The 12,341-nt window shown below is 39.3% G+C and overlaps 1 long non-coding RNA gene across 1 annotated transcript; it reads right to left on the bottom strand.

The window, feature by feature from the left end:
- Positions 1–2,823: 2,823 nt before the first annotated feature.
- Positions 2,824–4,232, bottom strand: LOC134225096 (uncharacterized). The gene is made up of 3 exons (XR_009983162.1): positions 4,164–4,232; positions 3,526–3,568; positions 2,824–3,461 (listed from the first exon to the last, which is right to left on the bottom strand). It is a non-coding gene; the product is annotated as an uncharacterized LOC134225096 (long non-coding RNA).
- Between the last annotated feature and the right edge of the window lie 8,109 nt (positions 4,233–12,341).

The raw sequence follows: 12,341 nt of genomic DNA, 5'->3' as shown, positions 1-12,341 counted from the left end.
TCCATTTCCAGCTAATCCATTTCCAGAGGAGCCAAATACTAGTCCTGCCAACTAATAGCGGGTCTAGAGAAGTAAGCGAAACGCTGCTCTGCAGACGGAACAAGCGGACGTAGGTAAACTTTCCGGCCAACTTTGGGAGGAAAGCCGCAACAACCGGTGATGATCGCTATTTGAAATCGATATTTCACGACCCTTGGTTGGAACAAGGGCAAATCCGTGGATTTCAGAGAAAGATGCGACATGCCACTCACTCACCGATCCTACTGGTCAACTGAAACGTTGGCTCGACCACTTAGTGCAACTTCTTCAAGTTTTGACAACTTTTCCTAATTCGGATATAGGGAAAGGCTGACAATACTCCGACGGCAGCAGGCAGGATCCCGCCCGGATGATCATGTGAGAACCATATTGTCATGCTTTGCATCATCTTGGAGCAGGTTAATGAATTTCAAGAGTCTCTATATTTGGAAATGAATGACCGTGGAAAAGCCTTCGATCTTTTGAATCACGAAAAACTGTGGGGCGTCCCTAGAAACAAGAGAGGTCTAGACAAAATCCAGAGTCGTGCACAATGGAATCGCTAGAGTGAGGCAATGTGGATGTATTATATCTCTGTTGCTGTTGCCCATGTAGAGTAAACTGAATGACCTGGTCGTACCCTCCCACTTATCAACGTTAACAAGACCAAATCGTTAGATGTGAATAACTTCAACTCTACTGGTAGCCGGGAAAACTCTACGGTAGTGGAGAAAGTCGAAAACCAAAACCAGCCAACTTCGGGCGGCGGACATAGAACATGGAAATCGGTTCAGGCCATGCACTAAATCCCGAATACTCAACTCTAACATAAAATCTGTGATGTTTTACACCAGTGAGACTTGGGGCGTATTAGCAGAGATCGCATAGATTTGCAAGTATTCATCAACCGATGTCTACATTTTACAGTTCGAGCCCGATGGCCTCACAATTGGATCCCGAATGCTGAGACTCATCTACCATGCGATCGAAATCCGATATCAACAGCAACTCCCCAGTGTGAATTGACGTAAGCCGGCCCGCACCACGTAAGAGCGGAGACGAAATCTGCAATGATCTCCTGGCTACGAAACCCAACGAAGTCGATAGTGAGCCAGCCTAGGGCTGAAAACCTCTCAAATAAAGACAAAAAAGTACATTTAACCATGAATTCCATACTTGACTTAAACAAAAACATATAATACTTTAAAAACGTTGGTGTTATGGATTCAACAGTTTCATTAGCAAAACAGCATAGAAATAAGTTCCAGTATTTCTGCTTTTCTCGTATACTAAGTATACGTAAAGGCTATATGTTCGCTCCAAAAATAGGAGTCCCGCAGACCCATAGTGTTATATACCAATCGAATCAGCTCGACGAATTGAAGTGATGTCTGTGTGTGTGTGTGCGCAAACTAATCTCACTCATGTTTCAGGCTCTTATCCTTATCCGATTTGCTCGCAACAAATTGCATTCGATGTGGAATCTTGTCCCATTGTTTCGTATTGAAAATTATGGACAAATTTTTTATTTCAAAAGTACGTAGAAATTACTCACTCGAAAGTAACGAGAAAGGCACCATAACTGCTAGGTGGATTAATCCGTTTTTTTTAATTATATAAAGTTTGTGCTAAATTCACTACTGGATAAATATTTTACAAACATTCATATTCTTTGCTTTCTCTGAACATTCTTTGCTATCATTTTCCATAAAAAATTCAAATTCTCCATAGGATAACTGCATTTAGGACTTTTTTGTCGTTTCAAGGTTCCTCCCTTCCTCGTACCTTCCAAAAGCTGTCGGACATGAAATAAATTTAATAATTGTACAGGGTATGACCACTGTGTTGATGTAATGAATTCAATCCTACATTATCATTTCAATATTGATTGATGTTGTTGGAATTTGATGATGATGGCAATATCGAAAATGGTATGCATTTCAATCAGTTGTGTCATACTGAATATTAAATGCATTTATATCATATACGGCCGTCGCTTTTAATCCATCATTTTCTTACATAAAACCTGATACCAAGAATAAATTTCAAATGAAGATCTACGAGTAATGAAGCTTTGGAAAACATCCAATCCATGCAGCCTTCGCTTCCGGTAAGCACAATAAGTTCCATCTCTTGATAGAAGTTTTTGCATAAGTGCCCATCAATATCAGAGGAAATATTTCGGGGGAAACGTCATCTGTTGAACAATCACATTTGTTATATTTTCAATTCCCACAATTGCCTTGAAACTATTTCTAAAGCACTCTTACTGCTCCTCCCCATTTCGTCCTCTCGGAGGATTGCATTTTCGAGCAAATGGAGATTATCTAACGTAGGATGCTTCCGTAATTACGCTTGAAGCAACTATAGACAGAGCTGAAAGTTTTTCTCTGCTGTCGTTCCTAAATGGAAAACGTTTCATTTGTGATTTATTCAAATTCAGCAAACATTCCCCTGAGGTGGTGAGATGCACTGGAAACTGAAGCTTACTGTCAGTTCGATGCATCTCTATTCCAGGACGATACAAAGCTTTGTTTTATTTGTCTTGTATGCTATTTTTCGGTACATATAGATAATTGCATGTCAAAATAAACGTGCAAATCCTTTCAAATCGACTTTAATTATTATAAAATGTAATTCTGTCAAAAGGGATGGGAGTGACCGGTCTGGTAGGTTATGGCCTATTTTTGGCAGAGGTTTTTCTTCAACCTATCAAACGAAACTTTTCCAATTGCTATGTCTTGTAGTGTCACGCACAACGAAGTAGTTGATCTCACGTCAATTCCTTGATCCACATTTCAACATTGGCTTTCCGAGTCTGAAGTAGTTCAAATGCGTTTGGTTACCCTATTTCTAGTGCTGTGTTTCAATTTGCTCTAAAGAGATTGATTGCAATTGCATAAGCCTCACGGATCATCATCATTTATATTTAAAATTTTACAAAAGATATGCAATTTTATAAATGGAAATCAACATAACATATGCAAACTGTACAAAGTAGAGTAAACGAACATTCACTACTATACTTACTCTACTAAAACATTAGCTCTTGTTAAAATCTTTTCAGTAGACAACGATTGATGCCTGCAAGTCACTTGTGACACGCTTTTGGCCATGTCAGGATATCCGTTTTTTAATCGCACTGCTAGTTGGTACCAGAAACATGCCATTTTTTCCTATTTCAACATTTGTAGAACGTGACAGTTTGAGCTTCAACTGATTCGAAACTGGATTGACGGCATGGATATATACGGCAACGGTGGCTACATGATGTGAATGAATCGTTGACTATCCTGGAAACGACACTAAAACTAATGCCAAATAAATCCACAAAGAGCTTTCATGCTCGCGATGCAGTCTCTTCCTCGCGCTTGCTTGTTGGCTCTGAAATTTGAATTCGCGAGATTTGTTGATCCGTGATCTGGTTTCCTCCAATGGCGTAGCTGTTGATCGAAAGAAGGGAGCTTTTTTTGATATTATATTTACTTGCGAACTATTAAGACTCACATTTTCAGTTTTAGTGGTCCACTAACACTTATCTGAAAGTACCCTGAAAAGTTTATCAACAATTTATCAATTATTATACTTATGGATGGTATTCCCGATTCCCGATGGATGGTATTTGGACCCTTCCAATTTCCAGCACAGAATAAAAAACCAGAGATAGATTGCCAAAACTACTCCAAAATCTTGTGTTCATTCTACCTAATTTATGATTCAGCTAATAAGTGCAATAGTCTGCCGGGAATACCTGCCGATAACCAATATTGAAAAATAAGTACATAATTTGATAAGCTATCTATAAACATAAAAATGAATTTCTGTCTGAGTTATAGACTCGGAAACTACTGAACCGATCGGCGTAAAAAAATGTGTGCAGAGGGTTTTGGGGCCGTGGAAGATTCTTAAGATGGTTTGGAACCCCTCCCCCTTCTGGAAAGGTAGGCTCCCATACAAATGAAACAGAAATTTCGGCATAACTCGAGAACTAATCAGAGAATAAATCAATTTCAGGCGAAACTAAGTTCGTCGGGTCTGCTAGTATATCATATAAATTGTCCAGAACGTAATGTCGTTAGTTTTGTCTAACCATTTGACTGCCAATGCAAACTGTAAGCTTCGTCTAACTGTTAACCACTTCTCACCTTGTAGTTTTCAAAACAAGTCTCTAGCAATGTGATATGTTGAGTATCTACTAAACTTCTGATCCTAATACATACATAATATTACTTGACGTTTATTTATTCATAGAGTGCTATGATTTGAAAGAAAATTGAAATCTCTATTTGAGAAATGTACGAGAGGAATTGCAAGGATATGAATTTATATGTAAACAAATTTAATTTTCAAGATTCGTACAAATTGTTTAAATATCGCCACGTGGTCAATGCGAACCCGAAAATATGGTCAAAAATGATATTTAGGGTCAACTGAATCCCCTTAAGAAAAAACTTTCCGTGCTACGAAATTCCGTTCATAGGGTTCATAGCAGGAATGACCCAGGAGAGAAAATCCTATGCGTTACGGATGGACGGTGAGTGATGAATTATGCATCGTGTTTTGGATTTGCCGTTTGTCCTCCAATCAATGTCAGTTTGGAATGCGCAGAGAATGGCTGAACTTTACTGAAAATCGATTCATGGAACTGGTGAGTGTGACTATTGATCCGGATGAAAGTGCTCACACTCGCTATTTTTTGTTTCGCATGCAAAAATGAATTTCAGTAGAAAAACACAAGTCGCTAATATACATATAATCGCATACGGAATAGAAAGACTACTCAGCACTGAACGCATTTGCAACCCTCGCCCAAATCCCTTGTTGTTCCCGAATAACGAATGTTTTCCTCGACGGGTGGCAACTAGTTTATCATTCGAAAACAAGTTTCCCGAATGTCTGGCTGGCGGTAGACGGATCTGCACATGCAATCACTGCTGGACAGGTCGGGCTGGGGCTTTTGGATATTTATCATTTACATCAAACATGCACGGCTGTCGGGTTGGTTTTTTCATCTTCTGATTTATTGAAACAGTTTGTAACACTTTATATGTATAATATGTACATAGTTTGCTCTTGAGTGCTGTTACAAATTGCGGGAGTAATGATTTTTTTTTCGTTTGTCGCAAGTTCACATTGAATTCACGTTCATATCAAGTTCGGAAATTGTGTTTTGCGTGTGCATGTACAATTCGCTGCATTGTTTTTTATCAATCATCATATAGCTATGGACCCTTGATATGCTTAAATGTTGATACTCTACTCGTGGATTATGTTTGTTTTCAGCTGAACATGACATAATTAACCGATGAAGATACCAAATGCGCCGCTCTTGTGGTGAGATAATATGTTGAATTCGGTTGCATTAGGGAACGTCAATTATTGCATCAGATGGAAAAACAATCCGAGATGTTTTAATTGCTTTATTCGTAAAGTACTATAAATCAGAAAAAATGATAATTTTGGTGAAGTTTGTAAGAAATAATAGATAACCAAAATCAGGATTCAGGACAACATTAGTGGAGCTCAAGACTTTCTGCAGCTAGAAAACCTCGAAAGGTTATTTCAGATTAAACTTCCGTTGAACAATGAAAAATAAAATCGCTTTAATCTTTAATCAATATAATATAAGTAGTTCGTCGGGCCCTCCTTAGCCGTGCGGTAAGACGCGCGGCTACAAAGCAAGACCATGCTGAGGGTGGCTGTGTTCGATTCCTGGTGCCGGTCTGGGCAATTTTCGGATTGGAAATTGTCTCGACTTCCCTGGGCATAAAAGTATCATCGTGTTAGCCTCATGATATACGAATGCAAAAATGGTAACTTCGCTTAGAAACCTCGCAGTTAATAACTGTGGAAGTGCTTAATGAACACTAAGCTGCGAGGCGGCTCTGTCCCAGTGTGGGGATGTACAGGGTGTTCAATAAGTTCGAATACACTTTCAAAAAATGTTTAAAAATTGTAATTAAATTATTTCTTTTCCCGGTTACATTTCATTGAAAGTATTGTTTATAAGGAACGTTTGTAACATTTCTTCTGGAATGACCTTTATTTTGTACTTCTTCACGAGCTTCAAACGTTTCTGAAATCCATCGCAAGCGGCACGCACGGTCTGCATGGGCATTTCGTTCCAGATTTTGAGAATTACGTCTTGAACTGGTCCAAGTTACTGACCTTGTATTCGTACAGCTTTAACATAATAAAGGACCAAACAAGAAAATTAATTGGGTTCAAATCCGGGAAGCTGGGAGGTCGCAAAGTTTTGTCCAAAAAGTCGGTTAAATTGTCCCCATATAAGGCTTAAATCGCATTTTCCGTGTATAAAGGGTTATCGTCCTATTGGAACATGTAGGGCTGATCTCCGTCTTATCACCGGGCCACTGGTATCAATCTTCCCCAAAATCTCAGTTTTGTAGTACACCGCAATGATTTTGACCTTCAAAAAATGCTGTTTACAATGTCCCAATCCATTTTCACCGCGCGTAATAAACAAACAACAAGTGACAGAATGTCAACACCACACACATCCGTTAGCGTATATATACCGCTAACGCTGACACCAATACTTATACAGAATATGTACATTGGGCTCACAAACACAATGATCAAACATTTTGTATTCGAACTTATTGAACACCCTGTAATGCCAATAAGAAGAAGAAGTTCGTCGCTTCACATGGACATCATTTTTAATAATTATAATTAATGTTTCCAATCTATCTATGAAATAAATTACTTCCCGAAAGAATGATTCTTAGACCTGCGCGCCGCTGGTGGTTTTACTCATGCCGCCGCCGCCGACGATTTTGGGTCAGCACGCCGCCGATCATAGTTTTGCCACGCCGATGACTAATCGCAATAAAAAAATTAAATTCAAGCTAAATAAATAAATTCCTACTGTGAATGCTTTTCCATTTTTATTCATCCCGGGTATTAACTAATTGATATGTTGCGCGCATCATCAATGCTTTTTCTTTTCTTATTAACTCCCACTGTAACTCAGAGATGGAATGCTGTCGTCTCGCTTTTTAGTATTTAGTAAAATTATTTAGTTGAAAGTCAGGCAGTTACAAACATTACGAAATTTTAATTATATTTTATTGTCTTGAATTTTTTAAATACTTTTTAAAGCAATACCTTTGGATTTTTTTTCGATAACTTCTTCGATAATTAATCCTTTTGAAATTTCTTTGGCAATTATTCCATGAATTCCTTAAATGAAATCTTCAAGGTATTGCATAAGGAATTCCTTCAAAATTTCCGTAAAGAATTTGTTCAGAATTTCTTCCAGCAATTGCCTTAGTGGTCGTACACTAATTTCGTAAGCACACGGGGGGGACGGGGTTCGGGCGATCAGCCTTTTTCTTACGTCCCATATAAATAAAAAATGATTTATATGGAAAAAATCTTACATGGGGGAGGGGGGTTGAAAAACCCAGAAAAAAGCTTACGTAATTAGTGTACGGCCCCTTAAGCATTCTCTGAGAACTCTTTCAGAACTTCCTGCAGGAGTTTCTTCGAAAATGCCTCTATGAGTTCTTTCCAAAAATCTTTCAGTAATACACTCGATTTTTTTCAACAATTAGAAAGCTAAAAATCTTTCAGTGTTTATTTTAGGAATTGTTTCAAAAATAAAATTAGTAACAAAAGAAATTTATAGATTAGTAGTCGACCCGACAGACGTTGTCCTGCATAGTAAGCGAATATGCTTGAAATTTCCATACGAATCTTAATTTTAGTATTTCACAATTTACTCAACCTTATTCGTAATTTTCACATGAGGAAATATCATATAAACCCGTCGGAAACGACAATGAACATATCTGCTGAAGTAATGAAGAAAATCCATCCAGCTGTTTTCGAGTTATGCGGATACGAACACAGACTATTTCATTTTTATTATATAGACTTAGGGAAAAAAGTTCTGGAGTAGTTTTCGAATGAATTTTTTGAGGAGTTTTTAAAGAAATTCATACAGCGTTTTCTGCAGGGGATTCCAGATGAATGTTTGAATGGATTACCAAAAGAGAACCTGAAGAATTTCCGAAAATAATTTCTAAAAGAATTGTTTAAAGAGTTTCTAAAGGAATTTTTAATAGACTTCCTTAAAGAACTCCTTAAAGAATTTCCCAAGGAATCTACAAAAGAATTTTAGGAGGAATTCTCGAAGGCATTTAGAAAGAAATTCCCAATATAATTTCAGAGGGAACGCCAAATGGTATTTCTAGATTATTATTAGATTATTACGTAATTCCTAGATTTCTCCAGGAATTACTTGGATTTTTTTCCAGTAATCTTTCGTAATTTTCTCCAGAAAATCATTTGGAGTTTCGTCCGGAATGTATTTCGGAAATTCTTTCGAACATGTCTTGTTATTTCCCTCAGGAATTAGATGGAAATTTTCTCCACGTATTCCTTCAGAAATTTGTATAGTAAAACCTTCGTTAAGGTATTTTTCGAAAAATACCTTCAGAAATTCTTCTAAGAATTCTTTTGGAATTCCTTGCAAAGTTTGAGTACGAAGTTCTAGGAAATTCCTTAAGAATTCCTGAACAAGTCCCTAAAAGAATATCCGAATTTCCGAAACAACTCCTGAAGAAACAGCCGACAATCTGAGATATCTCCAAGCATTCCTTTGGGCATTCCGTCGAAACTTCGTTAGTAAATTTATCTAGGGATTTCTTCGGAAAGTCAGTCGAAAAAGCTTTAGGAAATTTCTCAAGAAATTAGATACAAAGAAATTTTTCTAAGACCTACTACAAAACTTACCCCAGGAATTATTTAAGAACTTCCTCCAAGAAATCTTCCTTCTCCTTTGGAATTGCTTCGTAAAGTCCTTCAGAAATTCTTTCGAAATTTCTTTTGGATATACCTTCCGAAAATTCTTTGCCAAATTCTTTTGAAATAGCTACAGAAAATGTTATAAAAGTTCTTTCAAAAATTGTTCTACAATTTCCCCAAAGATTCTTTAAAAATTCCTTCTGAAATTCATTTACGGATTCTTTCGGAATTTTTTTAGGCTTTGGAAGTTTGCTTGGAAATTTCATCGGAAATTAATTTAGGAATACCTTCGGAAGATTCTTTTAGACATTCTTCCGGATTTTTTTTTTAAATTACTTTGGAAATTCCTCAGAAATTCCTCTAGGGCAGCGGTTCTTAACCTGGGGTACATGTACCCCTGGGGGTACCTTCGCTGCACCTAGGGGGTACTTCGGACAAAAATGGGTAATGACGGACGTATTACAATTCCAATCAAAACTCATTGAATTTTTTTTGATAATTGTGTATTTTTTATTTCAAAAATTTATATTGTACATAATATGCAATGCTATCAAAAAATCCCAATTGAATCCTGCCTTCTACAACCAGCACAATGTATGGAGGGTAGGGTGGCTCAAATTAGTATGGGAAAAACTTTTTTCAATTTTTTTTGATGGGCCACTCTCTTATTCGGTTCTATTTGATGCCCTGATGCTCTTGACAAAATTTCAGAGAAGATTAGAGCTTGCCCATCAAATAGAGCCGAATAAGTGTGCGGCCCATCAAAAAATTTGAAAAAGTGTTTTTTGAGCCACCCTAATGGAGGGCTGCGGAACAAAAGATCAAACGAACAAAACGTCGAATGAACAAAAATTTCTTTTTTCGCTGAAGCTCGTTTGCTTTGTTGCAATAGGATTAGAAGCATCCTTCTACGCTTCTCGGAAGCCTTCTTCCAAGCAGCTCAAAGGCTTCCTTTCAAGAGATTCGGAAGCCTCCATTCAAGAGGATCGGAAGCCTCCTTTCATGATCCTTTCAAGAGGCTCAAAAGCCTCCCTCCAAGAGGCTCGGAAGCATCCTTTCAAGAGGCAGGGAAGCCTTCTTTCAAGAGGCTCGGAAGCCTCCTTTCAAGAAGCTCAAAATCCTTCTTTTCTATAGGCTCAAAAGCCTTCTTTTCTAGAGACTCAAAAGACTCCTTTCAAGAGGTTCGGAATCCTACCTTCAAGATCCTTTCAAGAGGCTCAGAAGCCTCCTTTCAAGAGGCTCAAAAGCCTCCTTCCAAGAGATTTAAAAGCCTCCTTCCAAGAGGCCCCGAAGCCACTTTCCAAGAGACTCGGAAGGCTCCTTTCAAGAGGCTCAAAAACCAGCTTTCAAGAGGCTCAAAAGCCTACTTTTAAGAGGCTCAAAAGCCTACTTTCAAGAGGCTCTGAAGCCTTTTTCCAAGAGGCTCGGAAGGCTACTTTCAAGTAGTTAGGTTCAAGAAGCTCGTAAGCCTAAGCAGACTCGGAAGCCTGCTTTTAAGAAGCATCTTTCAAGAGGTTCGGAAGCCTCCTTTCAAGTAGTTAGGTTGCCTCCTTTCAAGAAGTTGGTAAGCCTAAGCAGGCTCGGAAGCCAGCTTTTAAGAAGCTCGTAAATCTACTTTCAAGTGGTTTGGAAGCCTCCTTTCAAGAGGCTCGGAAGCCTTGCTTCAAGAAGCTTGGAATTCTTCTTTCAAGTGGCTTGGAAGCATACAATCAAGAGGCTCAGAAGCGTCCTTTTAAGATGCAAAGGAAGCCTTCTTTTAAGTGGCTCGAAAACCGCCTTGAAGAGGCTCGGAAGCCTATCTACAAGAGGCTCAGAAGCCTTCAATCAAGAAGTGCGGAAACCTACTTTAAAAGGATTCAAAAGCTGAAAGGAGGTTCCCTTCAAAGGGCTCGGAATTATTTTTTCAATAGGATTGGAAGCCTGCTTACGAGAGGCTCAGAAGCGTCCTTTCAAGATGCAAAGGAAGCCTCCTTTTAAGTGGCTCGGAAGTCATCTACAAGAAGCTCAGAAGCCTTTATTCAAGAGGCGCGGAAATCTACTTTAAAGGGATTCAAAAGCTAAAAGGAGCTTCCCTTCAAAGGGCTCGGAATTATTTTTTCAAGAGGATTGGAAGCCTTCTTTCGAGAGGGGGTACCTCAATTAATGCAAAAGTTCGAAGGGGTACCTCTCAAGAAAAAGGTTGAGAACCGCTGCTCTAGGAAGCTCTTTGACATTTTTCCCTGAAATTCCCATAGGAAATCATTTGGAATGGATTTTTGAAAGAATACCAATATGAATTTCCGCAGAAATACTCATAGAATTTTACCAAGACGAGCTCGGTGGTCTAGTGGCTATTGCTTCTGACTTATAAGGAAGAAGCGATAGGCAGGAGATCGTGGGTTCAATCCCAGGCTCGTCCCTTTCCTACTTTGTATTGTGTTTCACGTTCTACCATGAGAGTAGAGTTCTCTACATCTTTCCTATATAGGTGTCCCCAGCATTTGCAAGGACGTTGTCAGGGCAGATCTCATCTGTTGAAGAGTGCCTTGCTTCCATCTAAGAGATAGTGATTAGTACCAAATCAATATCTGTGGTAACGGATGAAAGTAATGCTACCCTTTTACTAAAGGCCACAGAGAAAGAGACGTCTTACTTAGAACAAAATGCAATAATTCATATCGTCTCGAAATTTATCGCCCAATGCTAAATGTCCTGTGTGTGGTCAATCGGTAACCAGATGGCGATAGTGTGCAAACCTCAAACCTGGGCTGCAAAATGGTGGGTTGACATCAAGGAAGGAGCGCCCAACAGAGCTCTGGTCCCCACAAGTCCCTATCTCACGCTTCCACGGGTCGTCCGATGACAAAAGACCGCCAGCTAAGGGTTGTTTACTTAGCTGGTAGTGCAGCCTGGGCACTGTTGTCCTTCTGACATCAGCTAGAGTGAGAAGGTACGCCTCGAGCGTCTGTTCATCAGGAGGTGCGGCTCAAACACCGTCTGCCTGGTACCCAGCGGCTGATTAACGAAATGCTGTACCGCGTCAGCTATACCTAAGGTGGCAGCCCTATCATCGCGATGTAGGTAACGCGACCCCGGTAAGGTAGCTTACTGAAGCCTCTCAAATACCACGAAAAATGGAGGTAGAAGAAAAAGAGAACGTTATTTTTGGCAACCGACCCGGCAACGAAATAAGGACTATGATTGGAAACTCGGTACCTGGAATGTCAGGACCCTAAATGAACCTGGACGAGTGAGCCTTCTGGCTCGTGAACTGCAGAAGATTGGAGTGAACGTGGCTGCTATTCAAGAAGTCCGATGGCCTAGATCCGGAGAACGTGAATTCTGAGCCGTGGACCCCACGACCAATACTGCATTCAAGTATAACATCTATCACAGCGGCGGTGAAAAAGCAGAGCATGGAGTTGGTTTCGTAGTGATGGGCAAGCAGATGAAGCGAGTGATGCGGTGGAAACCCATTAGCGAACAAATCTGTGTGTTGAGGATACGGGGCAAATTCTTCAATTACAGCCTAATCAACGTTTACGCACCGACAAACGATAAATCCGACG

The sequence above is a fragment of the Armigeres subalbatus genome, chromosome 3 (genome assembly GCF_024139115.2).
Source record: "Armigeres subalbatus isolate Guangzhou_Male chromosome 3, GZ_Asu_2, whole genome shotgun sequence".
In the NCBI taxonomy this organism is placed as follows: domain Eukaryota; kingdom Metazoa; phylum Arthropoda; class Insecta; order Diptera; family Culicidae; genus Armigeres; species Armigeres subalbatus.
This window is presented reverse-complemented; position numbering and strand designations above follow the sequence as displayed.